This window comes from Saimiri boliviensis, chromosome 21 (genome assembly GCF_048565385.1).
Source record: "Saimiri boliviensis isolate mSaiBol1 chromosome 21, mSaiBol1.pri, whole genome shotgun sequence".
NCBI lineage: Eukaryota > Metazoa > Chordata > Mammalia > Primates > Cebidae > Saimiri > Saimiri boliviensis.
Genome location: NC_133469.1, coordinates 11518752 through 11531086, shown reverse-complemented (window position 1 = coordinate 11531086; position 12335 = coordinate 11518752). Strand labels below are relative to the sequence as shown.

Here is a 12335-nt window from a genome sequence, read left to right as displayed (position 1 = left end):
CCTTGGCATGCTTTCAATGTCTTCTGTGATCTGCCCCCAGTCCAATCACTGATCCCATTTCCTGTCAGTCTGTGATTGAACCAGTCGAGTGCCCACCTCCTACTTGCACACACCATTCTCCCTGTGTGTCACATATGAGCTCTCTGCCTAGCTACTTGTCTGCAAGACTCAGTCACCTCATGTGGGAAGCTTCCACTAACCCCTCCTGTACCTATGTCCATCCCAGGCTAGATTAGGAGCCTGCCCCTTGGGTTCTTGGACCACTTGAGGTGTGGTTCCTTTATCACACTGATCTCACTGGTTTGGCTGACTTGTTTTCTTTCCTACAAGACTGAACTGTCTGAGGTCTTAAGATGGGCTGTCTAGTCCACACTGGATCTTGATGCTCTGCATAGGGCTTGGCACAGACTGGGCTCAGGAAACGTTTGTTGAACAAATACACAAAGCATACGGATATTTCTGAGAGAGAGAAGGTGGGCAAGATAGCCTGGCACAGTTAAGCAGCAGAAAATCTGAAAACGAACCTGGGGAGAAACACCACTTCCTGGAAGTACAGAGGGAGGAAGGAGAGAGAAGAATCTGTGCAAGGAGTCAGTAATGGAGGACTTGAAATGAAAGGGTATTAAAGAGAGATCGTCCAAACAACAGAACCGCATTTGGTACTGCTGGTGGTTTCGTAACTTCCTCTGAAATGGTTCCAGGAAGAGACAAGGTTCTAGAACGGTGCAAATCATATGAAGAAAGGATGGGGTATAACAAGTCAATTCAAGGATTATTTGTCATCAGGACTAGATACATGGGTGGTACAAGTAAATGTCAACCTGGTGACTACATGATGGGACTAGTAATAATTTACTGGGACTGGTGCCCGGGAATTTTTTTTTGCTGTGGTGCAGATGCCAAGCATGGAAAAGTTTGATGAGTTTTAGGCATGAGAAAGTCGATGGTGAATTTGAGAGTAACAACGTGAAATGGCAGAGTAGTCACAAGAGAAATGTCTGAAGATGTAAGAGTTTAGAAGATTTCTGCTTTACCACAAATATGGATTTCAAGAAAAAAATTCCCTTATAAGAAGAAAAATTTCAATATATAAAACCTATTTATCAAAACACACAGTATTCCATAATATATAATGGTAAAAGCATGCCTTTTGGCTCACACAATATTAAAAGCAGCAAATAACACAAGAAAGGCAGAAAAAACAGAAGGGACAACGTTTTGTGGCTCACAGGATATGTGAGTGGGGTTATGTACGTCTATTCCAAACCACAACCTTCACTAGAATGACTAAAGACTTAATTCTGCCAAGGCAGGCGGATCACCTGGGGTCGGGAGTTCAAGACCAACCTGACCAACATGGAGAAACCCCATCTCTACTGAAAATACAAAATTAGCTGGGCATGGTGGCACAAGCCTGTAATCCCAGCTACTCGGGAAGCTGAGGCAGGAAAATCACTTGAATCTGGGAGGCTGAGGTTGCAGTGAGCCGAGATCGCACCACTGCAATCCAGCCTGGGCAACAAGAGCAAAACTCTGTCTAAAAAAACTAATAATAATTCTAGGACCTTCATACTGCTTATCCCAAAGGCTGGCCCACTCCCCAGTTTTCATGGAAGCGATCTTGTGGAGCAGGCATTGTATGAGTTGAGGGGCAGCAGGGAAATTCGAGGTGAAAGGGGGAAAAGATCCAGCGAGTCCTTGCTATTACTCATAACAGTGTTTCAGTCCACCACGTTGAGATTTCCATGGAGAAAGCAAAGATTTGGGACATACATGTACTAAAACAGCTATTGGTTGCTTATCTGAAAATTAACTTTAGCTAGGCATTCTGTATGTTATCCAACAACCCTACCTGGTGAGGTATACATTTTCTTATTCATACTGCGAGCCACAACACATCTTAATAGTTGTTAGCTATTAAGGACTATGCATAAAAGTGACAATAGCTGGCCAGGCACAGTGGCTCATGCCTATAATTCCAGCATTTTGGGAGGCTGAGGCAGGAGGATCACTTGAGGCCAGGAATTTGAGACCAGCCTTGACAACATAGGGAGACCCCTGTCTCTATAAAAATAAAAAATAAAAATAAAAAAACAACCTGGGTGTGGTGGCATGCACCTGTAGGCCCAGCTCCTTGGGAGGCAGAGACAGGAGGATGACTTGAGCTCAGGAGTTGGAGGCTGCAGTGAGCCATGATTGCGTCACTGCATTTTAGCCTGGGCCCACAGAATGATACCCTGTCTCAAAAAAAAAAAAAAAAAAAAAAAAAAAGTAACAATAGCTGACAATTATTGAGTGTCTACTATGTGCCAGGCACCATACTAAGCGAATTACATGGATATTCCACACATTCTTCCCTAATGAGGCAGGCACCATTATCATCCCTGTTTTTAAAATGAGGAAACTGAGGCTCAGAGATGTTAAACAATTTGCTGAGGGTCACCCAGAAAGCTAGTGGTAGAGAAGCACGTGAACACCGACAGCCTGTCCAAGGCCCATGTGCTTGCCCACCTTACCCACGTGGTGGCAGCACTGAGCAAGGCGGGGCAGATACATCAAGTCCCCAAGAAGAATAAGAGAAAGTGAGACCGTGGGATCTGAGGGGGATAGGCCCTGAGTAACACTTTAAAGGAACAGTTGAAATTAGCCCCAGTGCTTTTAAGTAAGAAAAATGTGCGAGTTCTAGACAGATGCAGCCCCATACCAGGACTCACAGCTTGACGAGGACACTGGCCGAATTTCAGCCCCTGCTACAACCTCAGCCTGAGGCCTTTGTGCAGTGAGCACCCTGCACGACTGTACATAGCAATGTGAGTTCAGTGGCAGAAGGAAGAGCAGTGCAGAGACAAGGATGTCAATGGGTTCCTTAGAGAACAACGGCAGCCATTTACTTAAGCATAGTTGCATGGTACAGGTGGTTTTCTAAAGTTAATTTTGACAGACAGGATGGGAAGAGATTGCTGAAAGCCTGAAATGACAAGAGAGACTTGAGTTGATCTGGGAGGTCATGTGACAATGACATTGACAAATTCTAAATGGGAAAATGACCCTCAGAAAGTTGTGTGTCAAGGCCAGGCATGGTGGCTCATGCCTATAATTCCAGCACTTCGGGAGGCCGAGGTGGGTAGATCATTAGAGGTCAGGAGTTCAAGACCAGCCTGGCCAACATGGTGAAACCCCATCTCTACTAAAAATACAAAAATTAGCGGGGCGTGGTGGCAGGTGCCTGTAATCCCAGCTCCTCAGGAGGCTGAGGCAGGAGAATCTCTTGACCCTGGGAGGTGAAGGTTTCAGTGAGCCATGGCTGCACTTCAGCCTGAGAGACAGAGTGAGACCCGATCTCAAAAAAAAAAAAAAAGTTGTGTGTCAAAAGCTTCAACACACAGGAGTCTTTGCTCCGTCAAGCAAGGAGTATAGGGTACAGGAGGAACAGGAACACAGTAGCTAAGGCGACAGCAGCCTCACAAAAGAAGAGTCTATGGCTTGCAAAAGATATCAAGGAAAGTGGAAAAGCAAATGCTGAAGAGGGACAGTGAGTGAAAAGACGAGTTTCTTCCACTTGGCGCCTCCCCAGATACGGCTCTGAAGGAAGCGCTGACCGTGTTACCGTGTAGTTCTTTTTCCTGCGGGGTTATTAGACGTGTAAGGAAAGGGCCACAGGTGCAGCCCAGCCGGATTTCAGCCAGGCTTTGCATGACACCCAAGAGAGCAGAGTGAGGACAGACAGGCCGAAGGACAACTACTTAATTGGGTTGTTTTGAAGCTGATACTCAGAGTATCGATTAAAGGGGTCAGTGACAACCTGGAGGAGGTCTTTAGGTAGAGAAACTGAGTTCAAAGGTAACCAACTTGCATGAATCAAGAAGCCAAGATTTGAACCCAGCACTGACTCAAAAGTCCACGTTCCGCTTATTACAAAACAAAGACCAAAAAGGCATGAAGTTCACTTATGAAAGAAGAGTTGACCGATGTAACCAGAGGGTCAGCGGTACACATCCAGCCTGATAGACTGCGGCAGGCTGAGAAACTGGCCAGAGGGAGAGAACCAGACCAAGATGAAAGTCAGAAAGGTTAAACGTGAAGCCCTGCATTTGGGTTCCAGGAAACCCGCCGCAGAGGTGGAGAGGTCCGGCTTGACGGTCTTCACGTTGGGAAACACCTGGGCTTTTGTGGTAATTGTTGTTGCTTAATTCCCAAACAGCCGCTGGGCGTGGTGGCACGCAACTGTAGTCCCAGCTACTCAGGAAGCTGAGGCAGGAGGATGCCTAAAGCCCCGGAGGTCAAGGCTACAGAGTGAGCCGTGCTCACGCCACTGAACAGCAGCCTGGGCACAAGAACAAGACCCTATCTCAAACAAAACAAAGCAGAAAACCAGCCAACAATGTAACATAATTACAAAACCCTCGTGTACATATAAAGTGATTAAGTCATCCTGTTCTACTCAGCCCAGCTCAGACCCTATCCTGAATATTGGGTTCAAGTCTAGATAATGTATTTTGAGAAAACCATTGAATAACTGAGACGAGACCTGAGGAAAATGACCAGGAGATCAAGGAGTTGGAACCTTGTCACGTAGAGGGTGGTCAAGCACCCTGGGGTGATTTAAACTTAGAAACGAGAATTTGGGATTTGTAATTCTCATTTTCTCTTTCTTTCTCCATTTTTCCTTCTTTCCTTCCTCCCTCCCTCCCTTCCTTCCTTCCTCTCTTCCTCTTTCTTTCTCTATTTCTTTCTCTCTCCCTCCCTCCCTCCCTCTGTCTCTCTCTCTCTTTCTTTCTTCCTTTCTTTCTCATTCTTTCTTGTGATTCTTAGTGCAGAATTCAGGCTGAAAGAGCTTTTGGTTCAATAAGCAATTCACCAAACTGTCAGCTCACTCTTTCCAATCCCAGCCCTCCCCCATGCCCATTCTCTATCATCATCTCAATGAATTAGGGAAAGACTGACTTTCTGGACCACTTCCAACTTTGAGAATCTAGAATAGGGGCACTATTTAATCAAAACTGGCAAGTAAAAAGAAAGAGAACTATTTTAAACAAGACAAGTAGGTGTTCCTTAGTTGAACCAAACTCAAATTAGGAAGAACTGAATTTCCCAAAAACAAGAATATTATCATTCGCTTGATGAAAGGAATTTGCCATATTATCCCTTTTACTGGCAATTTTTTTAGTCCCTTTACTTGTAAAAATGTCATGCCCTCCCACTTTTCTGGGATAGACTTACCGAATGAACCAAGGTGAGTTTATCTGTGGGTAAATGAACCTTTTGCAAGCTTTGAGATCAGTGAGCTGAAAAAATGACCAGCATTCCAACAACAGATGAGGGCTTAAGAACGTTAAGTAAAAGTGACAAGATTAAAGTAATTGTGGTCATGCTGTCCTCTGTGGACACTTTTGTGCTTTGCCCAGATGAGAATTAAGGTAGCCCAGGGCACAGGCGGTGAGGAGAAGGAGGGGGGCGCCGAGCATATTTGCAGCATTTGTGAACAAAATCACAGCCCAGTGAAAAGAGAGCAAGAAGATGGAGGCTTTCAACTCCATGATAAATAAGCCATGCTTTCAGAGCCAAAATCAATAAAAACAAACATGCAATGAACAGAAGGGAAGAGGGAGAACATGAGGGCACCATAAAATCCTGGTGATATATTCTGGGGAAATCATGATGTGAATAGAAAATGGGAAGTGAAAGAAAATGAAGCCTGGAGATTTGTAAAACGCCTGTCTGTCTGTCTGTCTACCATTCTCATCTGCCCCCACCACCCCTACCCAACCCTCCACCCTTCTGATGGGGTTCATTAAATGATTTCTGATCGGGAGGGGGGCCGTATTTTTAATGATTCACTTATGTTTGGGTTTTGACAACAGGATTCGAGGTGTTTCTGTAGACAATTGTTCTTGCTTTAGGAAACGACAGGAATAAAATGAGGAAACAGCAAGTGATACAGCAGGTCTAGCAGCAGAGTGAGGCTCCAAGTGGCATCTCCGGCGAGGTTCGTGGGCTCTTTTTGCCTTATTTAGAATGTTTTGGAGTGATGTTTTCATGGTGTCATTTTAATAAAAAAAAAGTGTTGGAGAATTAAAAGTGGAGGTTGTGTGAGATGCACTTTCTCTAACCGGATTCATGGTAAGTTAGAAAAGAACTTGGAAGAAGCAGAATAAATATTGTGGGGAAAGCTGATGACGGGAACGGGGAGAGAAGTGTGTCAAGTGAGACAGAGGGAGAGAGAAAGAGAGAGAGAAGAAGAAAGAGACGGAGGCAAGGGGCACCAGAAGGAAGGGAAAAGAGCGACAGTTTCTAAGTCTGTTAGCTGAGATTGTTTCCGTTTCTGCAATTGCCTTAAAGCACATGATTGCTTGGTCTGAAGTCAGCTGGGTTGATTGCAGTCTTTACCTCCTTGACCAAGAAGTAATGGGCTTGAATTTCTTGGATATGTGAAAGTCGCTCCTGTCCATTTTTTGGCCCAGGAAGGTTGAGAGGGCCCAAGCTCTGAGCGGTCATCCTGAGCAAGCAGCAGCGCGTTGGTTATGTTGCTCATAGCAGGAGAGGCAGAGCAGCAAAGTGAAGAGAACACACAGCCTTAGGCACCAACAGACATGTGCTCAAATCTCTTGCCTCCATTTCCAACCTATAAAATGCAAAACATGATCATAATAACCATAATGAATGTTGCAACGAGCAACCATTTGTAAAGTCCTTGACACCTGAGAGACCGTATCAATCAATGGTAACTTATTCTCAGCTGGTTCGTGTTTCTAGACGTTGGCAAAGTCTGGGTGGTGTGTGTCCCCTCCACGGCTGTCCTGGTGCGTCCTGTTTAAAGGTAGCAACACAGCGATGGCCTCTGCGTGGGTGGCAAGGTGTAGCAGCCCAGGGTTCTTCCCTTTGGTTCGTGCTATCTTCTCTTTGTTCACTGAAGTGTCTTGATTAGTGTTGCATCTTCTGATGACAGCGCAGCTAGGACTCCACAGGCATTGGGGAGAAGCCAGAGCCCGCCTAGGGAAAGCAAGGAAGCAGAGGTGTTTGAGAGGCTGAAAACCAGTACACGCTTGGTGGCCTCACAATCTCAATCTATAAAAACACGTCTGAATTAGTGTCTACAAGAAAGGATGCTAGAGAACCAGAACGCAAAAATGCTTTGGAGAAAGAGCCGCGGAGCAGTTGAACCAAGCATTCTGCCTCCTCTTCCCTGCAACACTGGGCGCTAACGAAGAAGCTGAGGCACGGAGAAGCAAAGCTAAGGGTCTCCAGCTGCCAAGTAAGCAGTAGAACCTGAAGTTTGAAGCCAGGTCTGTCTGATACCCCAGTCCCATAGTAAACCCCCCGCTGTGGCGGCAAGCCCCGCCTTGCAGAGAGGGGCAAATCAGGGAAAAAAGAATCAAATGTGCTGGAGTTTAGCAGGGTGTGTACATTATACTTAAAGAGAGAGACACTTTTCTTACAAGTTTGAGGACAAATGAGACTTTATGTGATGTGTCTTGCACTAAAACAAGGTTAGATTACATAAGCCAGACTGGTGTTGATTAAAGAAGAGCGAGGTAATAAACAAGCTAAGAAGGAAAAGTGGCTGGCTCTGCCCTGGGCATCACCCAAGTTACAGGCAGGGGAGGGGACAGGCCGTGCGTGGGGACAGTCTCCTGACTTGTCTTCTTCCTTCTCTGCTTCCCTCCCCTCACCACCTCTCCCTCCAAAACCAAAAAAACCTTAAGCAGGAAAGAAAGGAGCTAATTAAAAAAGAGAAAAACATCCTTGAGACCAATGAAATCTCCATAATCCACAGTGACGGACAGGGGCCTGCAGAACAGCAATTTGATTAAATAGGGATCTAAGGGGTTTAGAGGGGCTTTCCGGTTCTGTAAAGTGTGTCCACACGTCTGAAAAACACCGTATTTATTTGGCTCCCCAACCTAGAACCTTCTAATGGGGGAGATGGTTCTCATTTGGAAACCAGGGGGAAATCACAAAGCAAGGCCATGGGGTTCCAGGCAGGGCTGGGGATCGCGTGTCAGGTAGAAACCCCAAGAAACCAGCCAGGGGTCTGCAGGAGGGGCTCTGGTAGAGAGAGGCGTTAGAACGCAAGGGCAGGTAAAGCCACCGTCACAGAGGGTGACTGCGGGCTGAGCCTGAGGCCCTTCCCTGACAGGGAAGACAGAACAGCCTACCTCGCCTGCCCACGCCTTGCTATCTCACTCAAGAACCAGCTGCCCATTAGTCACCTGTCATGGGAGACAGCTCTGTCGGCGGTTTTCAGCAGAAGTGAAGCAGCTAGAGGATGAATCGTTATTCGGGGAACACACCTGCGCACAGGACAGGAATGAATGGGAGTGAGGAGTGCCTGGGGCTTTTGTTCATAGCTGTCCCCGTGGCCTCCAAGACTCGCATGAGCAGTTCAGCCGCTGACGAATTATTCTTTTCGGACAAGCTGCAGAGGGTCCCCTCCAGTTTTCCATGTGTTCACCCCTACCGCTCATGCTGGGGGATTTATGCTTCCTGGGACTGGGGGGGCAAAATAATGAGTCACCCGGGAAAAAGAGAAAAAGAAAAATGCCCTGTATGTGCAAAATCACCTGAAATGGAGCCTTTTAAAGGACACTAAAATCTCAGCCAACTAGCCAGAAATGGTTTGCTGGGGGACTATTTTACGTGTCTTTGCTATCTTTGGATGCAATAGTCAGAAACGTTTATACCTCTTGGAGGGATCACCTGTGCAAACAGGCGAGGTCCTCTTGAGAAGGCTGTTTGTTCTCCTGAGATCTCAAACCTGAGAAGAAATTGTCCCGCATCTCTGACTTGGGAGGTTCAATTAAGCAAAGGAACTATGGGCTGTAATACATCTTCTAAAGCAGAGGATCCTCTGGGAGACCAAGGCAGGCGGATCACCTGAGGTCAGGAGTTCAAGACCAGCCTGGCCAACATGGCAAAACCCTGTCTCTACTAAAAATATAAAAATTAGCTGAGAGTGGTGGCCTGCACCTGTATTCCCAGCTACTTGGAAGGCTGAGGCAGGAGAATCGGTCGAACCCAGGAGGTGGAGGTTGCAGTGAGCTGAGATCACGCCACCGCACTCCAGGCTGGGTGACAGGGTGAAACTCCATCTCAAAATAAATAAATAAAGCAGAGGACCCTGACGGCCACCCCCCAGTTCATGGCTACCTGCAAACTTTATGTGGTGAAGGACTGGTGGGGGACCCAGGAGGCTCTGCATGAGTTGGTTGTAGCTGCCATGATTCTAGCTCCCACGCCACCCTCCACCTAGCCATAGAGTTGCGTCTCCAGAGAAAACCAGAAGCAAGACCCTACCAGAAAAGAATGTGAGAGTCTATTTGAAAGGCTCCGGAAGATGAGTTAGAAGTGATTCAAGAGCAGGCACAATAAAGGAATATGTAAGCCTTGTTAGACATTCGGTAAGAAGAGTAAAGAGTAACATTTCCAACACGACCAGCTGATTAAGAGTCTTTCTGTAAGCAGCGTGTCTGCTGGTTTAGAATAAAGCAAAAATTTTGCCTTCTGAGAGCCCAAAATGGGGAAAAGCCAGTCCTTGGTCTCTTGGTGAGGCCCAGCCTTGTTTTTCTTTTTCACTTTCCCACTTTATCTTCCAAATAGATTGGTTTGGGTCTCTAGAAGAATATTTAAGCAGCGGCCCACAGGCAAGCTATAAGGTAGTTGTCCATTCTGTGCTTACAAATTTTCAAGAAGGGCTGTCTGTAACCTTTCTCAGTTTCCTGTTCCCATGTCCAGTGCCCAATAAGAGTGTAAACTGAGGCAGAAAGGCCCCAAACACAGATGTAAGATGCGGAGCAAAGAGAAACACATAGTAGGGGTTTCAATACAGGGTCATTAGCCTAGAATCAAAGCAGGAACGAGGGACCAGGGGACTCGAGAGGAATGGGAACCACCTCTCCAGGCTGCTCCGAAGGAATTTAAGCATCAGACAATGTGCAGGAGAAGATGACCTCGAATTCTTTGGCATCTCAGCAGTTCTGTATTTTAAAGGTTTGAGAGTCTTTGAAATGTTAAAGTTTATGTGCCTTAAAACTCATGGGAGACAATGAAGACATTCACCGAACCTGTCTAGATAAAGGTTACAGGGACTCAAAGATGCCAAGAAAAGTTACAAGGATGGAATTGATGGTTTGGGGTGCACCATTGCCCTCTATTGGATTTTAAATAAATCAGACCTCTTAGTGTAGGTGTGTTTCACTATCTCTGGCTGAGTTTGCTTCCAGTGGGAAGTTAATTGATCCTTTTAGTGGGCACCTTTGAGTGGGAAGTTAATGGATCCTTTTAAGTGGGTCCTCTGTCTCCTGCCCCTTCCCTGCGGAAATCAACCAGAGTAACGCTGAGGACAGGTCATTTGCATGTCTTCATTCACTCAATAAACATTTCCTATCTGCCTGCTAAGCCCAGGCTAGGCATTGTAGAGAATCTAAGGGGAAAAAAATCACAATGACTGCCATTTGTCGGACACCTCCCGTGTGTCAGAGTCTACACATTAATACAAAACAACCCCAGGAAGTACTGGTGACTCCGATGCTACGGATAAGGAAACAGGACACTCAGGAAGTAAATGGCACATTTGGGATTCAAATCCAGGTTCATCTACTACGAGGCCCATATTCTGTCCACTAAGCTACGACTCTTCCCCTCAAGAAGTTTATAAACTATTAGGGGACGATAGGATATAGATACAAATATATATATCAGGGTCTGACAAACTACAGCCAGTGGGGGCCAAACTCAGCCCATCGTGTGTTTTTGACCTTGAGCTAATTTATATCTTTACATGGTTGAAAAAAATATCAAGAGAATAATACTTCCTGTCATGTAAAAATGCTGTGAAATTCAAATCTCAGTGTCCACAAATAAAGTTTTGTGGGAACCCTGCTATGCCCATTCATTTACCATCATCTAAGCCGGCCTTCCTGGCTACAAAAGCATGGCCGAGTCACTGTGACAGAGACGGGATGGCCCACAAAGCCAAAAATATTTCCTCTCTGGCTCTGTACAGAAAAGGTTTGACAACTCCAGGTCTGTACTCTAGGGTGGAATGTTCTGTACCAATAGGAGAGGGTTTTTTGTTTTTTGTTTTTTAAGTGCTTGAGCAGTTCAGAAGAGGAGAAACAAATTTATTTGGCCCACAGTGTGCACAGCTGGAGGGGATAGACAGGTGTGCTCTGTTTTAAGACTCAATGCATGAAAACCCGGATTTTTAAAACAGATAAATTAAAAGGTAGTTATTTGCATAACAAATTTTCCTTTCATTTTATAAAGCAATTTACCACAGGGTTCCTTTATAGAGTGAGCCTCCATAATACACGCTAATATGATTCCATTTACAAATACTCTATTCATTATTCACTTTTCTAGAATATACCTATTGTACAGAGTGAGGCTTAACTATAATCATTTTTTCCTGGCAGTATAAGGTTTCCCACTTCTGAAGAGTGATTGGGCTGACCTTGTCCATTCGACTAGGGGAGGAAGCACTCTTCTCTACTGTCTGCAAGAGGGGCTTTACCTATTAAACAGCAAGCCTGCGGATTCTGGCTCTGCATTGTGTGATGTTGAGTAGTTGGTAGAATTTTACATTTTTCACTAAGCTCCTCTCGGTTGCTGAAGCCAAAGTCCTAAAGTGTAAACTCATCTCACTATTCTCTTACTTCATTTCATATACAAGATATGCCAATAAAAATTGTTTGTTAGCTAGTCATGGTGGCTCATCCCAGCACTTCAGGAAGCTGAGGCAGGCGGATCACTTGAGCCCAGGAGTTCGAGACCAGCCTGGATAACACAGTGAGACTCCCATGTCTACCACACACACACACACACAAAAAAAAAAAAATTAGCCAGGCACGATGGCACACATCTGTGGTCCCAGCTACTCAGGAGGCTGAGATGGGAGAATCCTGTGAGCCAACGAGTTCGAGGCTGCAGTGAGCTATGATCACACCACTGCACACCAGCCTGGTCAACAGAAGAAAACCTTGTCTCTAAAAGATTAATTAATTAGTTAATTAATTTTGTTGCTGATGTCCTGATAAATATATGACAAGCAATACTTGTAAAAAGCAATGTTTCTCTGTCTTTTTAAAAATTTTCAAGGCATTATCTTATCTGAATTACAACATAAACTGGGGCAAGTATTCAAATTAGAGCTACCCCAGGAAAATAGGAAGTGATAGCAATTTAGGACCTGTCTCCTTCCCTCACTGGGTCCTGAGCCTGAATCATCGCATGGCTTTGTGGTGTTATGCAATTGCTCTTTGTAAGGGATACATAAAATGGAAACCTTCGCTATTCACAGCCAACTTAGGAGGAGCTGAATTTGATCAAGAAGTTTC

At 45.4% G+C, this 12335-nt stretch overlaps 1 protein-coding gene across 1 annotated transcript in view; it reads left to right on the top strand.

Annotated features, from left to right (window-relative positions):
* Nucleotides 1-12335, top strand: part of GRAP2 (GRB2 related adaptor protein 2) — an 81283-nt gene that overhangs the window by 29055 nt on the left and 39893 nt on the right. The gene's annotated exons all lie outside the window — the stretch shown is intronic.